At 29.7% G+C, this 10194-nt stretch overlaps 1 long non-coding RNA gene across 3 annotated transcripts; it reads right to left on the reverse strand.

Annotated features, from left to right (window-relative positions):
• Window positions 1-1442: 1442 nt before the first annotated feature.
• Window positions 1443-8678, reverse strand: LOC106461658. Of its 3 annotated transcripts, XR_002611030.1 has the most exons (4): window positions 7601-8678; window positions 5024-5123; window positions 3492-3562; window positions 1443-1982 (listed from the first exon to the last, which is right to left on the reverse strand). It is a non-coding gene; the product is annotated as an uncharacterized LOC106461658 (long non-coding RNA). The 3 variants fall into 3 exon arrangements; XR_002611031.1 differs by lacking the exon at window positions 3492-3562; XR_002611032.1 differs by lacking the exons at window positions 3492-3562; window positions 5024-5123 and having other exon boundaries at window positions 7601-8677.
• Window positions 8679-10194: the final 1516 nt, after the last annotated feature.

Below are 10194 nucleotides of genomic sequence, written 5' to 3' on the forward strand. Positions count from 1 at the left end.
GAATTAAAATTTAACAAAAGAGTCACACCTCAATTAAAACTCATTTTTCACTTTAGTGAAAAAATGTATAAATATTTTTAATATGGAATTTACAAAATATATTTTACAAGCAAACCTAGATATCTTAATTCTAAGAGAAAAAAAAAATCTATTCTGAGTAACACATAAAACTTTGTGAATGTTTCCGTGAACTTCACCAAAAATACTGTGCATCAGATATATATATTAACATTCTCATGGTACTAAATCATTGTATATTAGCAAAATGATAATCAAAATGCATCTCCTTATAAAATATCAATGTATTTTTATCCACATTAATGTAAAAAGAAAAAGTAATTAAAAATTTCAGAAAAGTATACTGTAATAGCGATATCATAACTATATAAAAAAGTTAAGTAGCTGGCATACAGGATCACCTACAAAAGTTGTAATATTTTCAAAACGAGACCCAAAACTTGAGCACTTTCGATTAGTTGACTAGTCTTCTTCAAAAGATGATTTGTCAACTATTCGAAAGCGCTCGAGTTTTGGGTCTCGTTTTGAAAATATATAAAAAGGTTATCTCGCCTCACACACAATGCTTACCATTTGAAGCAACTACATTCTACAACTTTTGTTAAAACCCAAGTATTTTTCACATTTAATATTTTTCAGCATTTGAATATGAGCTGAGAATGAATGATATGCATTTTTTGGTTAGATTTTGTCAGAAATATGTACTTTTTTAGTATCAAGATTTTTTTCATTATAATTGTACCACAAAATTTATTATTTCTTTGAATGTCAAGGCTAAATGAAGAAACGTTTGAGTATGCAATTCAAACCACTTAAGCATAATATCAATCAGTTTAACCTAGATTATATGTGAAACTGTTTACCTGAATCCCTTCCAGTAATAATTTGCTATGATATATTATCATACTACTACAGAATCATGCACACTGTGGCTAAAATCATGTGAAACAAGTTAAAACTCCTCAATTTCTCCCAACCCAAAATTTATGTACGTTGAAATACTTCAATAAGACACAGATTTTAATATAAGTATATCAATTGTTAAGGTGAATGAAATGTAGCATTTTCTGTCCACTATCTTTGTTAAAAAGAGACATTTTTATAGAAAACATAATACAAATTTACTCTGTAAGTAATATAACAATTCTGATAATATTCACAAATTATCTCCTATCAAATCCCACAGAATGAAAATTCCGCATATGAGTTGATAAACTAGTTTTCCAAGAAAACTTCCTTGGGCACAAAGAGCAGTAATACTGTTTTCTCTGAAGTTGGTGAATCTCCATATGTCTGCGACAGTTACTTGCATCAAAAAAACACTTTTTGCAAACTGGACACACAGCTTTTTTAGATGGGTCTTGCTTATATTTTCCTTGATGGTGTGTTGAACTTCTTGGCCCAATTTCTAAATCCCAAAATTCTTCTGAAAATCAAAATGTTTGCTGTGAACATTCGACTTTATCACACTAAACAATGTGGTAATTTGTGTTTTGTTAAAAATATGTATGTACATGAACTAACATTGATCATATATATATATATATTTTTTTTATTCTTCTCAGATTATGTAAATCTTATTGATTAAATTACTTCTGCAGAAAAAAATAAATGCTTATATACTAAATGTACAAATATACTCAACAATGTACCCGAGATCAGCATGTAAAATATCTTATTCTATCATGTAGGGTAATCTAAGTACAATGAATCAAAAACATACAACAGTTATTTGTACTAAATTAATTTATTATGGAAGTGAAAAGTCTAGACATTTCAATTATGTGTTTTCTTATGACGATAAAGGTTGCTTCTGTCGTAAAAAGATCTTCCACAAATGGAACACATAGGTCTTCCTTTTTCATCCCGAAGAAGTCTCCCTTTTCTCTGTCTGGGGATAACTTTTGGAGTCCCAGTGTGAACCATATATGTTGTAGAATTCCATTCATAATCAATATAAACATCTGAAAGAAACAGGGAACTATATAATAGAGAAAACTGGAATAATATAAAATACATGGATTAATCTAATTATTCCCTAATAACTATTCTGACATTCATTCATGTACTTCTGAAAAATTTATAGTTTGTGATTGGCAGTTTGATCACACCAGTTTTAACTTCCCAACACAAAAACACTAACACTCACTTCCACATCTTGAGCAACAAGTAGTATAGAAAAAATGATCATTCAGTGCTTCAACTAGAAGCAACAGACATTCTTAGAAAATAAATTTAAATCACAGTACATTAAAAGACACAAAAATATGTGTAGTCAAAATATAAAAAATAAAGAAAACAATTTTCAGGATGGAATTACTGTTATTGTTTTTAATTTGATTTACTTAGTTACATTAAGAAAAATCCTAAATAAGTATACTCTCAGACTTCAGCATTATATTGTTACTTCACATATATATGATGCAAAAATTATATAATGAACTGAGTAGAGCAAAAGAATAAATCATTAAAAACAATTACTGTAAATGCTCAATAGCTCATCTCTAAAAGACAAAAGAACTTTAACATAACTTTAACATACTGTATGCAGTATGGATATCTTAAGAATTATATCAATTTTAATTAATGCAAATGGTTATTTTAGTAATCTCAATGTATAATTGAAAATGACAAGTTGACAACAGGAATCTGTTTCAAAAAAGCATAAAAAAGCTGTAATTTTAATCAAATATCAGTCTAAACTAATTTCCATTTTCTAAATTACTGTGTATCTTCATAAAATACAAAAAAACCTTGTTAAAAATTCAGTGTAATGTCCTTACTCTCACGAAGTTGTTAGGTAACTCATGACAAACATATTTAGTAAATAAAAAATATGATCTAACACTGTTTCAGAAAGATCAAGACAATCTTTCTTTTCTCTTTTTTATAAATCTACAAAGATATCTCGGTGATAATGCACTAAAATGTTGGAATATAAGTTTTTATTTTTTGACCGTGTTGTAAAATACCAATGATCATGCCAAATTATATTTTAGATTACATGAATTTCTGTTTTTCATTTTTATATTTCCATCTAACTTGTTTTTTTTTCAGTATTTTTTCTCATAAAGCAACTACTTTGTTACTACTATAACAGTTTTTTTTTTTTTTACTGAATGATGTTATTTTTTAAGGAAATTTGAATTGCTGATCTAATCTATCTTACATCTTTACTTGTACTGATAATTATTAGTTATAAAAACGAGTTTCATGAAGACATTTTACAACTCTAATCAAGGGTAATCTTGAAACTATTTAGTATCCTAAAACATCAAAATGGAGCTAATAAAATATCTACAAATTCATTACAAGTACATTCTCAACTAAAATCTTCACAAAAATGTTTAACACATTCTATGATAAAATTTATTTTTTTAAAACCTGACTGATATTGTAACATGATTTAATTACATTTACTTGAGTGATACTTGTAAACCATATGATGAATTTTTTGAAATGGAAGAACTCACATGGCTTAGTATGTATAGTACGATACCTGCTGTCCAGCAAGAACTGCCAACATCATTCATAATGAAAATATCTATAAAAGAGGTAAAAGTGCACGTATCTATCCATTCAAAAGCCAAGTGTATACTTTAATTCCACTTCTGTTGAAAGATTTTAATTTAAAATGTCCAGTTATACTTCTTAGCAAAAAGACCAGAATTCCCACACATAAGTAAAGGAAAAATCTGGGAGTAACAGCTTTTTGCTGAATAGCAGAAAAGGCATGTTGTTTAAATCTAACTGGACAATCAGTCAAGTCGGCAACTTTCCAAAAAAATTCATAACTTCTTAATCAGGTCTAAGAAATATGCAAGCTAGTAGGAGGGTTGTCAAGGTAACTAGCCAATCATTTGGGACATAGGTTCTCTTTTGGTCTAATTCTAGCATATCCCATGTTTATTACAATATGAAGTTGCCACTGTTTTTAATTTAGTTTTACATTAAAATTAAAAATAAAAGTGTTACATACATAAGGGAATTTAGTTCATTATTATTTAAATGACCATTTCTTATGAAAAAAGAAAGGATTATAGTAAAGTCAGTAAAATATGATGTAGTAATAATTAAAATATTGTAAGATCTGATTATCACAACTTTTAGACTTTTAAAAAAATTACTTTATGTTAAGTAACTGAAAAGGTTTTAAGGTAATAAAATACCAAAAAATTCTAATAATATTACTAAGTAGAGCAGATACGGAAAATCATAAAAGTGGGAGGGTATATTTTTAAGACTTCATATCCACTGTTTTATTTGAGAAAGAAAATATAATATGCTAATATAATAATAGGCTGGCAAAAAAAAATTTATAAGCCTAAAAGTTTTATTAATGGTGAAACATACTAGATTTTTTGACAGGACATTGGTCTGTTTTATTCAGGTATGAAGACAGACCAACATTCTGTTGAAACATGGAGTATGTTCCACCATCAATAAAACTTTTCCTTATGCTTATAAATTGTTGTTTGCCTACCTATTATTACTGTCTTATTGATATTAAAGTAGTATAAATCTTAAATGTATCCCCTAGGCCTATCACTCTTACCATTTAACATGAAACAAGATTATGTATCAACCATATTTATTCCCTGTATAAATTTTTAGCACTTTAATCAGATCTCCTCTAATCCTTCTTTCCTCCTTTGAACACAAAAATGGTTACAGGTTTTACAAAAGTAGAATTAATTAATACGGTACATTACAAGTTCTTTTGAAGAATGGTCTATTCTGTCCATCTGTGTGTTTATAAGTTTGTCAATTAGGTTGGTTGGGTAAGAATTCTTGTGCAACTATTGTTTGATTTTAAACAGTTATTGGGTCAACACTTTGCTGTTATTATTAGGGTTGCCAGACATTCCAGATTTTAGCCTTATTTTTTTGTCCCTATTAGAAATATTAAAAGTGTTAACTTGTCCCAATGTCTCTGTACGTCAATGTGTGATATATACAGTTTGTCATTTTACAGAACTCTTTTAAATTTTACTTGGAGAATCACCTGACAAAGACAAATCACAAGGTAGTGTATTTCCCACCATCTCTACTACCTAACCTGTCATTTGGCAGCTGTAGGAATTGAGATTTGAAGACCTGCCCAGCTGTGAAAAAAAAAAAAGAGAGAACAAAGAAGCAACATTTTTCTTTTGACAACATTCAAAACTTAAGTGCATTTTTTATTTTAATTATATAACATTTTAACAATTTTTTTGCCTATAGTTTAAAACAAGATGTGCTAAACATTGGGTTATTTAGAAAATGTAAAAAAATGTATTATTGTAAATTAAACTGTTTAATAGCTGTTAAATTGTCACTCGATATGGAACAAAAATGTACAAAGTTTATCACTCTGGAAATCTGAGAACCCTAATTATTAATAACATTGTAAGCTCAATACTCAAGTATTTTTTTTATCTTCATTAGCTTTTCTTTAAATATAGATGGTACATAACTATTAACATGAGTAAGCAGTCTCATAAAGGTTGGCTTACAGTACAAAAGATAAACCAGCAATCAATTTAATGATCTCTAAACTGAACACAATACTTTAAATGAGGACTAACCAGAAATATGCAAAAAGAAATGATAACCTCCTTATATTTAATATTCTTGTAGATACAACCCAAAATACTATTTGTTTCCTACTGGCAACAACACTGCCAGGAAGGTTTTAGAAATTAGCTGACCAAAACAGGTTTTAAGACTTTGATAAGGTTGCTGAAATCTTCAGTGGAAGCAGGTATGAATGAGTAAAAGTATAAGCAGGTATGAAAGTAAAAGAAGTGATGTTTCCTGTGTTTCTTGTTGTTCATCTGTATTTTTCATGCACTCAAAAAAATGTTATAGAAATATTAGAAAGTACACCTTGTATGACAGTCATGCAAGTAATACTTAATAAAGGAGGTTTGTTTAAACCATAAAAAAACAAGGTTTAAATCTAAAACTATTATATCCTTAGTATAGAAGACAGGTTTGAGTTATGGAAAATCTAAACAAGCAAAAATCTGGTCATATGAAAGGGTAACATCACATCACCAAAAGTAGGGTAAATGATATTTCAAAAAAATAAACTGGGCCAGCCATTTATACAGCAGACTTAATGAGGATGGAAGAAGTCCAACTGTATGAAACATTTAAGTGAATTTAATTTTATTATTAAGAGGGAATTTATTATCTGCATAAAAAATTGCAGAACTCAGTAATATACCAGAAACTTGCATAATACATTTAGAACAGTAATAAATAGCTTGTATGGAAATATCTGTGAAAGATTAAAGCAGTTTTTGTTTAGTGCACCTAATTCTGCTCTGTGAAGTATTATTATGAAATATGGCATGGCGCAATAAGGCAGGAGGATTGACATTTGTTAGATACAACTAAAAAGCTGGATGAAAATGTGACCAAACAAAGTTGGAATAATTTCTAATAATTACATTGTACACATGTATTGTCAAAAATATCAGCAAAACAAGCAATGACAATAAATGTGTTTAGCAGGAACATTTTCTGAGCAGCATATTTTTATTGATAAAGTACACTAAAAACATGTTTTTAGAGACAAATTATTCATAAAGCCTTGATGAAGAGCTGAAAAACAACTCCTTATCCAATGAATTAAAACTTATTAACCAAAATACAACATGCACCTTCAGTATATTCAAAATCAAGCATCCTTCAATGGTTATAATGAAAGAAAAAACAATTACATGGAGGTCCAAAAACCTAATAAAATGTGATCTGATGTCTGTCAAAAGACCAATTTTCACAAATCACAATTGCATAAGAAATACTCCAAAATTAGCAATTAAAGTACACTTGAACAGGCAATGAACCCATGGAGGTAGCAAAGTAAAATCTTCTACGTTGGAACAGTGTACTTGATTTAGTAGAACTTGGCTTGAAATTTTTTTGAACATTATTAATGAATACAAAATCCCATGCTCATACTGATTACAATCAACAGTGTCATGCACTACATGCTTTGATAAATTTTAATACATTAAGTTTTCTATACTATAATTTTTTTTTAAAGGTTATTAAAGTTTAACAAGAGAAAAATTTATACTAACATTCAGAAATAATAAGCATTTTGTCAATGATAATCAATACAACACCCAACTTATGAACCCATGTTAACATGGCCTGTGTCTTTTCACACTATATTGTTTTTTAAAAAATATCTCTCTTTAAAAAATACAGAGCATAAAGGATAAAAATAAACTAACAAAGTTTGCATAATTTTTATAAGTCAAATAGACTTCTTGAACTTTTACAGTGAAATATAGTGTTATAAGCTATATTTTATGTTGTAATTTGTTTCTTTTCTAGAGGAAGCTGTGAGTTTTAATGATGACATTAAGATCGAAAAGTTTAAAAAGACAGACCTATAACACCTAGAAAGTTCTAAAAGATTTTGACATCAAATTTTGTAGTAAATTTTAGGGGTATGTTATAAATACAAGGTTTGGTAAGGCATCAAGAAGAAAGCTAGTGAAGCAAATCAGTCAGTGTATTGCAATTACAAAACAGTTTTCTTTAAGACTTGTGAATTCAATCTTTATTAATGGCTACTTCTTACTTTTCAAAATCTTGTGAACTATACATGCTTCTAAGTATGGTTACTGTCCTTCTTATAGCTGGAGATTAAGAATGCATTTCAACTTCACCTGTTCAATTCCAAGCCTCTTCTTAGCTTAAATAAGTTGAAACCATTTCTAGAGTGGCAAAGAATGAGCTTTAAATACAGAGACATCCTTGATCTGAAATATCCATGCAGTTATAATTATACTGTTACTTTGATTGTAATGGAACTCCATTGTATAAGTATATAATACAATGAATATACAAAATAAATACAATTTAAAGTTAAATGCAACCATGTTGCCAGTCTATCACCAACACTTAGCAGTCATAGCATAGTAATTACAAGTCTACACATATTACTTCTTCTCTCTCTGCATTTTTTTGTTTGTTAGCTTGTTGTTGTATTTTTGGGGTTTTTTTCTGGCTTTCAGCTTAACTGTAAATGTGGCATACCAACTTCATCAGTTTATGTTTGTATAACTTGCAAGTTGTATATTGCAATTTACAGTAGTATTAGTGATAATAATGAAAAATATTAAAAACTGTGGTATCGACTACGGTAGTAGAAAGTGTACATAAATCAGCAGCAAGTCTAAGACATATTTAACGTTACAATCACAGCCTTGAATCAGGTTTCAATTCCTGCTATGAGCACAGAACAGATAGCCTATTGTGTAGCTTTGCACTTGGCAACAAACAAACAAACGAAAACTAACACATGTTGGGTACAGTTTAACTAAATGGTAAACAACTTATCAATTGACTGAATTTAATAAGTTAATCATAATGTCTTAAGTATTACACTCAAACTCATTATCTAATTTAGCATTATTAGTATTACTCTTAGACTAAGAGTTAGGCTTAACTACCAAGTATATTTGTTATTAAACTGATTATCAATAATTATAAAACTGTCTGACCCAATTGTTAAAATAATCAAAGAGGAGTCATTTAAATAGAAATACGTTTTGTCTTAAAAATTACTTATCCATAAATCAGCTATTTGTTTTCAAAGAAAAGCCCAGTCAATCAGATTTCGTAGTTTAGCGCCCTCACACCCATAATACTTAGCCAATGTCTCACATCATACACAATATTTATGGAAAAACGAAAATGTGTTGACATAATACATTCTATTATAACATATGAGTGAGAGATTATATCTGTTTCCGCATTGACGCAATTGTATGCACATGAACGTCGTAGCAATATAAAAATTCAGGAAAACTGCAGGACTTTGGATGTGTTATATTATATATTTCTGTCAAGCATCGATTTTTTTGCTGAAAATCTTATTCAACTATATGTGATTTTAGAATCAACAGAGATAAGTATCATGAAAATCTAGCCGTAAGTTGTAGTTTTGTACAATGCTTTGAGGCTACACGCATTCTTAACATAAAGACTTACTAAGATATTATATAGTTTGTTACGCCTCTGGTCGTTTGTTAATTACCCGTAAAAAATTTTTTCGGAAGAACTTCAGCGATACAAGTTCTTTCTTAAATAAAACTAGTTTATTCTTTCTCAATACAACTTTGTAATATCCTTAATTTCCACAGTCGCGCTATAACAAACGCTATAATTCACAACGAACGTCTCACGTGCTCGACTCAACAATATTCTCTCTCTGTCCACAGTTCAATTACACAGCATTACATTGATCCCGTCACGTCTTGACCGTCTTATATATAAAAGAATACTGTTACGTCAGCGAGGTCACGTGACTAGTATCACGCCACGTCCTTCTCTCGAACCTTCGTGAATTATCGGGAGACTACTAGATTGGGGGTAGTTTGGTATATATAAGATGGTCACAACATGCAGTCAGTGAATGAGTAATTGAACTGCAGTCAGAGAAAATATTGTTGAGCACGTGAGAAGTTCGTTGAGAATTATAGCGTTTGTTAAAGAGCGACTGTTGAAATTAAGTGTATCGTAAAGTTGTATTCGGAAAGAATAAACTAGTTTTATTTAAGAAAGGACTTGTGTCGCTAAAGTTTCGTCGGAACGAATTTACGGAAAATTAACTAACAACTGGAGGCGTAAAAAATTGGTGTCAGAGAGTGGGATAAAAAAATGAAAACGAGAAGCGGAAAATCAAACTACAGCTTAGCAAATTTGATGGCAGCAATACAAGAACAGCAAAAGAAACAAGAAGAACGATAAGAGAAACAAGAAGAGAAATTACAGCAGTTCTTGGAGGAAAAAGAAAAGAAACAAGAAGAGAAATTACAGCAGTTGTTAGAGGAAAAGAAAAAAAAAGAAGAACGAGAGAATAAACGAGAAAAGAAACAAGAAGAGAGATTACAGCAGTTGCAAGAAAACCTGCAACACTGGCAGCTCGAACAGCAAAAGAAACAAGAAGAGAGATTACAGCAGTGGCAAGAAAACTTGCAACAGTGGCAGCTCGAACAACAAAATAAACAAGAAGAGAGATTACAACAGCTATTGGAGGGGAAAGAAAATAAACAAGAAGAGAGACTACAACATTGGCAAGAAGTACAAATATAAAACATTAGTAAATTCAAAAGTGAATTAGATACATTAAAGGATGATTTATTGTCTTTTACACAAGGAAGATACATT

The sequence above is a fragment of the Limulus polyphemus genome, unplaced genomic scaffold (genome assembly GCF_000517525.1).
Source record: "Limulus polyphemus unplaced genomic scaffold, Limulus_polyphemus-2.1.2 Scaffold1005, whole genome shotgun sequence".
Taxonomy (NCBI): Eukaryota; Metazoa; Arthropoda; class Merostomata; order Xiphosura; family Limulidae; genus Limulus; species Limulus polyphemus.